Genomic DNA, 11,903 nt, shown 5'->3' with positions numbered 1-11,903 from the left:
TCACTGATTAGCAACTGGGACAGGGCGCATCTCGTCTCAGTACTTGTGCTCTGCTATCAAGATGGGACCTGCTGTCTCCAAGCAGTACAGCGCTGCAGCGTCTGTTCCTGATGAGAGTTTAATGAGACGGGCAGGGCATCCTCTCTCAGGCCAATCCATCCAATTCTCAATGGCAGCTCCATCCAGCACAGGGTGGTGCCAACCCCTGTGCCACCGTACTGCCCTCAGTCCAGTCCAGGGCACTGCAGTCTAATTCAGTTCAGCTCAGTTCACTTCAGCTTCAGAAGTGTTTTATTGGCAGTGCATTGTGAGAAGTGCTGCAAATGCAATACAGGGGCAATGAATGTTCACAGGATTATGCCTGCCTTGTTCAGTGTCTACATGATCAAAGCTTACTGTTTTACAGCATTATTACTGCAATTTGTCTGTCAAAATATAAAACAGTTACACTTACCAGAAACAAACACGTATCTGTTAAAACAAATAAAACCATAAAATAATGGGGTCATGAGCCCTGGTCCAGCAGAGACAGAGTCCAGTTCAGTCCAGCAGGGTCTCCAGCTCTGGTCCTGCAGAGACACAGTCCAGTCCAGTCCAGTAATCTAGACAGTATGTTTTAGTTCCTGTGCGTGGGACAGCCAGGGACCCAGTCTGGTTGGTGTGTCCGATCAGTTCAGTAAAGCCTCTCACTTTCTTTGCTGCCATGTCAAAAGTGCAAGACGCCTATTGTAGATTTTCCTAGGTAAAGTGTCAGAAGGGACACAGCATACACCCGTCCCATCACCTCCAAAGCTCACAAGATCAAAGGTCAATCGTGTTGATTTGCTGAAACACTTGATTTTCTACACATCATATATTCATGCATTATTATCATGTATTTTTTTTAAGCAGATATGCACCTGATATACCTCTTGTTTGCCTGTGCTGATTGGCTCAGCAAGTTTCTAACTTTCCTGTGGAATTCAATCTTGATCACATTGCAAACCCAGGTCTCTGGATCAATGACTTAATCAGTCACCTGTTTGATCATGAATATTATTTTGTATTAGTGTAAGGCACTGTAGTGTTGAAAAGTGTGTTTTCTGCATTGATAAACAGCTGTAATAGATGGAGGCATTTGGAGGCAACTTTATATGTAAAACTATAAAGTTTTATCCAACTCTTTGTTTTTCATTTTCGTCACACAGCTGTCTTATAAAGGAGCCGCACATTTTGCGGTGTGGTGGTTGCATATTGCAGTAGGAAATGTTGGCGGTTCTGGTGTTAAGTGTTCTTTAATTAGAAAGGAACTATTGTGGATGTAGCATACAAGACAGCAGATCTAATACCTTATTGACTGTTAGCCTACACTGATGTGTTGGTGGTGGATTGCTTAACAGGTTTTTGTGTCTGTCATTCTCCTCTGCTCTGTCTCTTTTCAAATATTTACACATAAATTCCCTAGCACTTGAATTTTCATGGTTTCTTTTTATTTTGATGTCCTTTTAAATGGGTTAATTGCCAGCATTCCTTATGCCAGTGATTATCAAACCTGTCCTAGAGTACCCCTATCCAGCTGGTTTGTGTTCCAGCTGAGCTATCAATTACTAAATTGAACCCTTAATTGAAGTAATTTGATTACATTTGACTCATTTTGATTGCATTTTGTAACTGATAAAAATGTTGGTTCCTTAATAAGAATATAATTTCCTTATACAATTGTATACTTAACTTAAAACCCCTACTGTTAAAAAAAAAATTAAAAGCTATGACAAAAACCAGCAGGGTAGGTGGTCCTCCAGGACAGGATTGAAAACCACTGCCCTACGCCCTGCAAGTTACTTAACAAAAGGAATAAGGCGTGGCGACTCTATTACTACTCTCTTAGAAAAGGGGGTTCTTAAAGGGTTCTTTGCAACATTCTATGGTTTCATATAGAACCATTTTCATTCTCAATTGAAGAAATGATTCCTTATACAGCAAACGGTTCTTTATGGAACCTTTTCCATAAACCCAGCAACATACGGGGGGCCCCTCAACCAATCAGCTGCCAGGGCGCCCTAATCGCCTCGAGACAGGTGCCTCACCTTATTGAGACAGGAGACCTTCATCACAAGAAGAATAGGTGGGTCCATATTTTTACTTAATAACTTTATTAAAATAGATTGGTAAAATATGAATAATCTTAATCTGTTTTATTTGAGTTTGTTTTACAATTGTTAATGAAGAAAATATTCAATACATCAGACAACTCTACAAGAAACTAAACAGTATTCAAAAGTAAAATAGATACCATGATTTTAATAAAATAAAATGGAGCAAAAAAAGGGGTTGTTATATTATTATCATAATAATAAATGCTATGTATGGTTATTAAGTTCATAGTCAGTTCATAGTTTTAAAGTAACCAACAGTTTAATGTTTAACTAACAGTTTGCTAATGACTCATAATTGTATCCTATTTTAGTTACTTGGTGTTTGGTAATGAAGGGCCTACTTTGCATCAGCAACACTGACTCTTGTCTTTTGTCATTCATAAGAAGACAACTTTTATTCATAGAAACTAATTTCTAAGTAATTAATCATTTGATTGTTAATCATAAATATAATAATAAATTATGTGTCAGGCAGTCATTCATGGTATGCAAAATCATAATCCTACTAAACAGCTACTTCAATTAGGGTACAATCAATTAGCAATCAATTGTTTATTTAGCAATCATTGGACACCTATTTGGAAGTTGAAAACAAACATTTTAGCACTTTGTCAACAATTATTAAATGATCAATAGGTTTTGATTTTAAATGTAGCCAAAAACAGAATCAGAAAGTAGCAACAGAACTTGTCAAGGAGTATTAACACAACTCCAACCACTGAATCTATTGAGAGCCTCAGAATATAGGTGTAGAGGACACTTACACATTAATAGTGCAGTAAGAACATTTACTTAAACTCCAATAGAGAAACTACAGACCAGATATTCCAAAACAATTCAAACGTTCTACCAAAAACTGTCAAACTTATGTGTGAGTGTGGGTGAAACAGTAAGCGTGTGATTGCGTGAGTGTGTGGGTGTGTGTGAGAGAGGGAGTGTATTGAATGAGTGTGTGTGCCCTGTGGCCTACATTGCAGAGGTCTCTTTAGTTACTGATGCCTTTAAGCACAACTAACTTTTCAAAAAGTGTGGCATTTAGACATCATTGAAGGGGCCAGTTGATCAGTCCCGCAAAGGAAAATAAACACTCTACTGGAGATGAGGATGGGATTATTGTGTTAAACGATTTAGCCTAGGCTACTAAAATGAACAAATCAAGTTGTAGAAACATCTCAAGGATGATCAGTGGAAACAGGATGCACCTGAGCTCAATTTTGAGTGTCATGGCAAAGGCTGTGAATACTTATGTACACTTATGTGCTTTTTTTGTTTTTTATTTTTAATAAATTTGCAAAGATTTCAAACAAACTTCTTTCACGTTGTCATTATGGGGTATTGTTTGTAGAATTTTGAGGAAAATAATTAATTGAATCCATTTTGGAATAAGGCTGTAACATAACAAAATGTGGAAAAAGTGAAGCGCTGTGAATACTTTCCGGATGCACTGTACAGCGGAAGTCATTAAGAACTATTTTCAGCGTGAAGAAGAACAAGGAGTCCTGGAAGTGATGGTATGGCCCCCACAGAGCCCTGATCTCAACATTGAGTCTGTCTGGGATTACATGGAGAGAGAAGCAACTGAGGCTGCCTAAATCCAAAGAAGAACTGTGGTTAGTTCTCCAAGATGTTTGGGCCAACCTACCTGCCGAGTTCTTCAAAAACTGTGTGCAAGTGAACCTAGAAGAACTGATGCTGTTTTGAAGGCAAAGGGTGGTCACACCAAACATAGATTTGATGCAGATATTTCTTCTGTTCACTTACTTTGCATTTAGTCAAATGATAAATATAATCTATTAACAAGTCTATTGTTGAAGTCATTCTTACTTTACAGCATTTTTTCACACCTGCCTAAAACTTGTGCACAGTACTGTATTTCTTGGTGAGGCACTATGAATGGCATCACATTCTTATCAATGTCCATATTGTCCAGTGAAAATTTTCCTATGCCAAATATCTCACTCATTTACCATGAAAATGAACCCAATTTTAATGAGCTTGTGGACTCTCCCGCATATGGATATCCTATATGCCAGGAGATGAAGCAGACTATCACTCATTGGACTGCTACCATGATGCAGACTAGAATCTAGAAAAGGTAAGAATACCCCTTTAGTGCTTTAATACAATTTTGAGTATTCATTTTGTTTGTATATTTTCATTAAGGGGACAAAACTGAGCCAGGAAATTACAGACCAATCAGTCTCACCTGCATCACTTGTAAAATGTTGGAAAAAATGATTGGACAGAAAATAGAGGAGCATCTTAATGAAAACCATATTCTTGGAGATAGTCAACATGGATTTAGACGAGGCAGATCGTGTCTTACTAATTTATTTGAATTTTTTGAACATGCATCTGCAGCTGTAGATCACATGAAAGCATATTATATTATATAATTAGATTTTCAAAAAGCTTTTGATAAGGTTCCACACCAAAGATTGATCCTCAAATTGGAAGCTGTAGGCATTCAGGGTAAGCAGATGGATTATGAACTGGTTGATGTGTAGGAAACAAAGGGTGTTGATTAGAGGAGTTGCTTCTAACTGGAGTGAGGTTGTTAGTGGAGTTCCACAGGGATCAGTACTAGGGCCTTTGCTTTTTCTAATCTATATTAATGATCTGGACTCTGGGATAGTTCGCAAACTTGTCAAATTTGCAGATGATACTAAATTAGGTGGCTCAGCAGATACAATCTCGGCAGCACAGGCTATTCAGAGGGACTTAGATAATATTCAGTTGTGGGCCAACACCTGGCAGATTAAATTCAATGTGGACAAGTGCAAGGTAATACATGCAGGTAACAAAAATATCCACTATAATTACACTATGGGAGGAATAGATCTAGATGAAGTATCGCATGAGAAAGACCTAGGAGTCTATGTGGACTCCTCACTTTCTCCATCCAAACAATGTGGGGAAGCAATAAAAAAGACAAACAGGATGTTAGGGTATATTGTCAAAAGTGTAGAATTGAGAACAAGGGCAGTGATGTTCAGACTGTACAATGCACTAGTTAGAGCTCATCTGGATACTATGGACAGTTCTGGGCTCCACACTTCAAGAAAGAGGCAGTTCAGAGGAGAGCAACCAGACTTATTCCAGGTCTGAAGGGAATGTCCTACTGAGAGACTGAGGAACTGAACCTTTTCACCCTGGAACAGAGGAGACTATGTGGGGACTTGATCCAAGTCTTCAAAATTATGAAGAGCATCGACCACATCAAACCAGAGGAGCTTTTCCAGATCAGCAGGGACACACGCACCCGGGGACACAAATTAAAATTGGGCTTCAAGGCATTCAAGATGGAAAACAGGAGACACTTCTTCACACAGAGAGGCATCACAATCTGAACAAACTCCCCAGCGATGTGGAAGAAGCTGAAAATTTGGGAACATTTAAAAATAGGCTGGATAGGATCCTTGGATCTCTCAGTTATTAATGGACACCAAACAAGCACGATGGGTCGAATTGCCTCCCCTCATTTGTAAACTTTCTTATAACCACTAACCATCAGTCTGTGAAATGACCATTGCCTTGAACACAATTACCTGCATTGGTGACACTTGCCTTTAGCACAGTTAAAATAATCGATACATCCAAATTAATGTCTGTATGCACCCACTAGAAACAATGTATTGCAGTTTAAAACGGCCACCAAAAAGAGGTCATTTTACAAATAAGGATAATTTAACAAACTATTTTAATATGCCTTGGTCTTTTATGCAGAGCATGAAATAGATGGGCCTACATTAGAAGTCATCACAGAGAGCCTGACCGGATCAGGTCTGAAAGCATTTTCACAGTAAATTCACCAGTGTTGAAGTAACTCCAACACTTCAGAGTTAAAAGTTCTGCTCTCAGGGAGTTAAATAAGCAACTCTTATAAGTGCACTACTCTCACCAGTGTTAACGCTGTTACTCCATTAAATTGTTAAACCCCTGTTTACTCTGCCTCTATCAATCAAACGATAACTAGCAACATCACAAGATTTGCTTCTATACACTCTGGATGATCAGAAATATGTGCATGTGTATAATTGATATTGTGTATTAAAATCTAGCAGTCCTTTGTTAGAGAGAGAGAGAAAATATATATTGGTTTACAATTTACTTTTCAGTAAATAAATACCCAGACCCAATCAAACATGCAAACGGGTCAGGCATATACAGGTAATGCTTATGAGCACCACCACAAACAGGTAAATAGCCAAACATTCTGGTTTGAGGTTGACTCAAAGACATGAGTTCATTTTAGGGTTGAAAAATCTGACAACACAAATATAAATACATTGGTGGGTAAAGATACATTTTACCCTGAAACAATAATTAATGTACAATAATTGACATTTATAGAATTATTAAGGAAAAATAAAACCATAAAACAACAATTATTCACGAAACTACCACAATGTATTGTGGGTATGGTACATTCTTTGGTTTTACACCAGTACAGTGTAAAATCAACACTCTTTAATTTGATACCCAGTATTAACACTGACTCTCAAGATGGTTTAACTCTCAAAGTGTCAACTGAATCTTTTTAGTGTTGAAACAACACTGATTTTAACATTATATTATTAACACTGGGATTTCAACACTACAGATATTGCTGTGTTGGAAAGTGTGTGAAGTTGTGAATTAAATTGATTATTACAGTCTAGAGGAGAGGCCAGGGACTTGGGAGAGGATGAAAGGAGAGTTGCAGGCCATATCAGAGCAATGGCAACTGAGCCCCAATGTAGAATTACTCCAGGAGAAGATGAGGAGCAGCCAGGGACATCGCAGGGACTTCATAGCCAGGCACACCACCAGAGAAATTCCCTTGCCTAAGAATTCCAAAATTGAAAATTGATGTCATTTTATTCCATGTATGGAATGCTGTGCCACATGTACAATATTGTGTGCATGGTAACAACATTGTATATCCTTATTTATTATTGAGGTGGTAAAGACACATGGTGAATTCCAGAAAATGTTTTTCCTTGACGTTTGTGTGGGAGATGAAAACTGTCTTCCAGGTGGACACTGGCAGGATGGTAGTAACACAGCTGGACAAGATGGCACTTCAAAATCTGAACTGAACGCTGACATCCAAGTTAAAAGATCAGCGTCTTTACCTTCAAGACTGTCTGGATGAGCGCGAGCAGAAAGGTTAATGTTTCTGTTCAGTGAGCCTTACCTGTCTCAAATACATTCTGAATGCATAATAGAATATGCAACTAAACTGTCCAAGTGTTTTAAATATTTTCTGTATATTGCCTTTCAGGACTACAATTGGGGGCTGCCATTTTACTCTCACCATCCCTCTTCAGAGAAGATGAGTCTGTTTACAGTTTAAGAGATACGTATCAAACTGTAGATTTGCATGGTTTACTGCTTGGACAAAAAAATATAACGTATGAAAACTATCATATATTTTAAAAGTAAATAGATATAACTTTTTATGACATTTGTTTCTCTGAACATGTCCTTGTCACTACACATTATTTAAAATTATCTGTAATTCTGATCTGTATTTTGACTTCTTGACTTCTCTAAACATTAAACATTAACTCAAAATAACCAATATGTATCTCAACTTCATCTACTGACAGACATCATTCTTATCTTATTTATATTGTGTGTATTGTTTTATTGTAGAGCTGCTGGCTTTCTTGGTCAGGTTTTACTTTGGAAAAGTGATTTTAATCTCAATCTGAGTTCAAAGTCAAATAGTTTAACTAAAAAAACAATGTATTGAAATGAGAACATATTTTTTTGGTTTCTTAGGTGCCAGATGTGCCCACCACTATAATGAACCTGCGTAATTGTGCTGAACGACGTCCACTGAAGGCAGAGAGAATCTTGAGGACTATGGACAGCAGGCAGGACCCAAGCATAGACTTCTCCTTTGCCTTGAGTACAGACTTTGTGCTGTATTATGTGTTTTTGTTTTTGTGTTCCAAATTGAGTTGTTGCTGCATATAATTTGTGGAAATGTGTGTTCTGTGTTCCCATATATATATATATATATATATATATATATACAGTATATATTGTCGTTGCAATTCACCCACCCTGACTGAAACTATACTCTAAACAACAAGACACACAAGTGCGTTACAAGGCAGAGGAGAGCATTTAATTCCTCCGGTTTCAGGTGTGTCTGTGAAAAATTTTGTTTCGTTTCAGCAGTTCTGCGCCACTATTGAACAATATAGCGCTTTATCTTGCATCTTTATATGAGCAAAGTTGTAAAATAATGCTATTGCTATAAAGGGATGCAATATTCCTATAGAGTTAAACAATACCCCTGCTGTTGTTCTGCCCTGTCATTAGATTATATACACTGTGTTGTCAACAATAACGGGCAACGTGGCCGTAGGTCAGCAGTATGTCTGAGGACATTTTAGTTTATGGATTAATTTTGTATGAATTGTAAATACATATATGTGTATTGGCTCCTGCTATTCAAATAAATAAATAAATAAATAATGATACACAGCCCCTGAAGTATAGAGCCCGAACTCTACACAGACCCTATAGCAGTGGTTCTCAACCCCGGTCCTGGAGGAGCCCCTGCCCTGCTGTTTTTTGTTCCAGTCGAGCTCTCAATTACTTATTTGAACCCTTAATTGAACTAAATCAAAGCCTTTTAATAATTTGAAACAGTAGAGCTTTTAAGTTTAGTATACAATTTTATAAATAACTTAAATTATTCAGGAACCATCTTTTTATCACTTACTCAATTTTATGAGTCAAATGTAATCAGATTGTTACTTCAATTAAGTAATTGAAACAAAAACCAGCAGGGTGGGGGTTCCTACAAGACCAGGATTGAGAGCACTGGGTAAAACGCCGGAATGCCAGAACAGTGGAAAGATTTAATAATAATAATAATAATAATAATAATAATAATAATATATACACATACTCTACAATTTGTGAAACTGAACAGAATTTGTAAAAGTATTAGTGGCATTAAGGTACAATAGTGCTACAGTAGTTTCATGCTGGGGAACTATTTCTGGAACTGCACACAACCAAACTGGTGACCTCCATGCCACAATGTCATATTTTAAAGTGCATTGTGAGAGGTCCGAGGCTTTCTCTAATTGAAAAGAATGCCCCCAAAATAATTTCTTGCCCACTTCATAGTATTAAGGGTCCCCTTTGAACCTACAGTACTGTTGTGCTGGGGCACTGTATGTGGAACTGGGAATATACCCCCAAACCGGTGACCCCCATGCCACAATGTCGTATTTGTACATGCATTGTGAGCGTTCCAACGCTGGCTTTCTAATATTTAAGAGAATGGCCCCAAAATTATTTTAGGTCCAATTCAATAGCTGTATACATTTAGGTATACAATAGGAATTATCTGCTGGTTGTCAGTGTTCCAAGGGTTGCTTTCTCTCTTGAAAAATCATCTTTATAAGGTACAGTAGTTTTTTGCTGGGGAGCTATTTTTGGAACTGGAAACATACAACCAAAATAGTTTACTCTATTTGTCCATCTGTTTGATGAATAAGGCTTATTAGCTTTCCGAGGCATACTTGTCAGTAATTTAAACATCAATAATTCCCTTGTATACCTACATTTAAGTTCACTACAGATCTACACAGCCTCGGAACACTCACATTGCATGTACAAAAATGACATTTTGGCATGGGGGTCACCAGTTTGAGGGTCTAATCCCACTTCCACAAACAGTGTCCCAGGATGAAAATACTGTAGGTTCAAAGGGGACCCTTAATACTATCAATTGGACCAGACATTTACACTATGTAATACAATATTTTCAATTAAAACACAAGTTTCTGAAAGCCCAGTATTTTTCAGTTTTGGACAACTTTGTAAAGCTTTCCACTATTCCACACATTAGTCATAAATTTACGACTAATAAGAGAGATTTATCTTCGGAGAAAATAAATTATACTAATTCATTCTGCTCTGACTTATTTAACCAAGATATATAGTTTGGTGGAGAATCGGAATATAATAATGATTAACTAAATTAATGGAGCTGCTAAGAGGAATTGATTCTGGATTCTCATTTTATGAAAGGCTCGATGTTTTAAAGACCGTTGATGCTTACCTAATGTTTTAAGAAGCTATTAAGCAATGTGTGTTCAGGATATTCCTGTTGGCAATGCTGAAGCCGGCGTAGTATTGGCAGAGGGAACTCTATTTGGCGGCTACAGTGCCACCCACTGCCAGGAGACGGGTGCTTTGGCACTGCCACTATTTGGCATCCCACCAGCTTAAGTCTTTATTGGCATTGCGATTTGACTTGCACTGCAAAAAACGATCCGTGTAATAATATTCTGCGTTTTTTAATACTTCAGTGGCTTGCCTTGGGTTGTTTTAAACCGCGTCTTAGGGAGAGAATCAGTTTTAAACGGCCAGTTAATTCGTGTAGCCGTTTGTTTCACCTGCAGATCCTTGCGGTGGGCTGTTACACGGTGTAATACCACATGTGGCCGGCAGATGGGGGCGCTAGGCGGTTGTTGTTTGTTGTCATTGCTCATATTATAGACAGCAGCCCAGATGTTTCGGCTACACCTGGATCATGAGATAATGCAATATCATCTGTTACCAGTTTAAAGTAGGTCTTAATGTGGAAAAGACGCGAATTGCTGTAACATTACTGTGTGTGCTTTTGTGTAGCTCTGTACTGTACTGCAGTGTGTACTGTGGCTCAGTGCTGGGCTGCAGTGTGTTCAGTTTTTTCAGGGCTGTGCTGCAGTGTGTTCAGTGTGTCAGTGTACCACTGTTGGGATGATATAGTGTGTTCAGTAGCTCAGTATCACAGAGCTGCAGACAGACACACTCAGAGATGCAGGCAAAGAATGAAAAAAACACACACAGACTGACACACACACACACAGAATGAAAACAAAACACGCAGACTGACACAGGCCGACACATACACCTGCAGAGACACAGACAGAGACACACACACACTCAGAGACACAGACGGACAGAAACAGAGAGACACAGAAACACACACACCCACAGAGCCACAGAGATACACAGAGACACAGACAGACACACATAGAGAGAAACGCACACCCACAGAGTCACAGATGGGCAGAAACACACAGACACACACCCACAGAGACAGAGATCGACAGAAACACAGAGACACACACACACACAGAGACACACACACACAGGGCAGTACAGCGCAGTGCTGATGACGGGTCTGGCTGCAGAGATTGATTTGCTGAGCGATCAGTACCGGGGCAGCAATTAGATAACAGGCTGGATCAGCAGCCCACAGCACAGCACTGTAATGGGCCATTACTGATTAGCCTGAGGAGGCTCTTTCTCTCTCCCTCTCTCTGTGCTTCTCTCTCTCTCCCTGCCCCTCTCTCTCTCTCTCTCTCCTACTCTCTCTCTCTCCCACCCTGTTGATATACAGAGCTGTCTGTTTGTTTCCTTGCCTGCTGATGCAGCAAGATACAGGACTGCTCTCTCTGACAGCGCGACCCCCACTGACCCCGGTGACATCACGCCCAGCATCCTTCTTCCCTGGCAGTTTCTCCTCTCCTCTGCGCTCCTCTCATCTCTTCCCCCTCTCCTCTCCCGGCGTCTCTATAGCACAGCTGGCCGCCCCTGTGTCCCGAGAGCCACAGTGTGTTGTGGTTTCCTCACCTGTTGATTTACTTGATCGATTTCTTTACTGGGCTTTATTTGAATGCTGATGCAGATGATTATTATTGCAGAAGTCACAAAAGCAGCAAAAGGGGATAGAGATACATCAGCACTCTGAGGTCAGAGACT

The 11,903-nt window shown here is 39.1% G+C and overlaps 1 long non-coding RNA gene across 1 annotated transcript; it reads left to right on the top strand.

Moving 5' to 3' along the window:
• Positions 1-1,850: 1,850 nt before the first annotated feature.
• On the top strand, positions 1,851-7,470 carry LOC136768153 (uncharacterized). The gene is made up of 3 exons (XR_010821943.1): positions 1,851-2,104; positions 7,154-7,286; positions 7,402-7,470. It is a non-coding gene; the product is annotated as an uncharacterized LOC136768153 (long non-coding RNA).
• The last annotated feature ends 4,433 nt before the right edge of the window (positions 7,471-11,903 follow it).

The sequence above is a fragment of the Amia ocellicauda genome, chromosome 14 (genome assembly GCF_036373705.1).
Source record: "Amia ocellicauda isolate fAmiCal2 chromosome 14, fAmiCal2.hap1, whole genome shotgun sequence".
Lineage (NCBI taxonomy): Eukaryota > Metazoa > Chordata > Actinopteri > Amiiformes > Amiidae > Amia > Amia ocellicauda.
The sequence above is the reverse complement of the archived record's forward strand: the minus strand, read 5'-3'. Positions and strand labels throughout refer to the sequence as shown.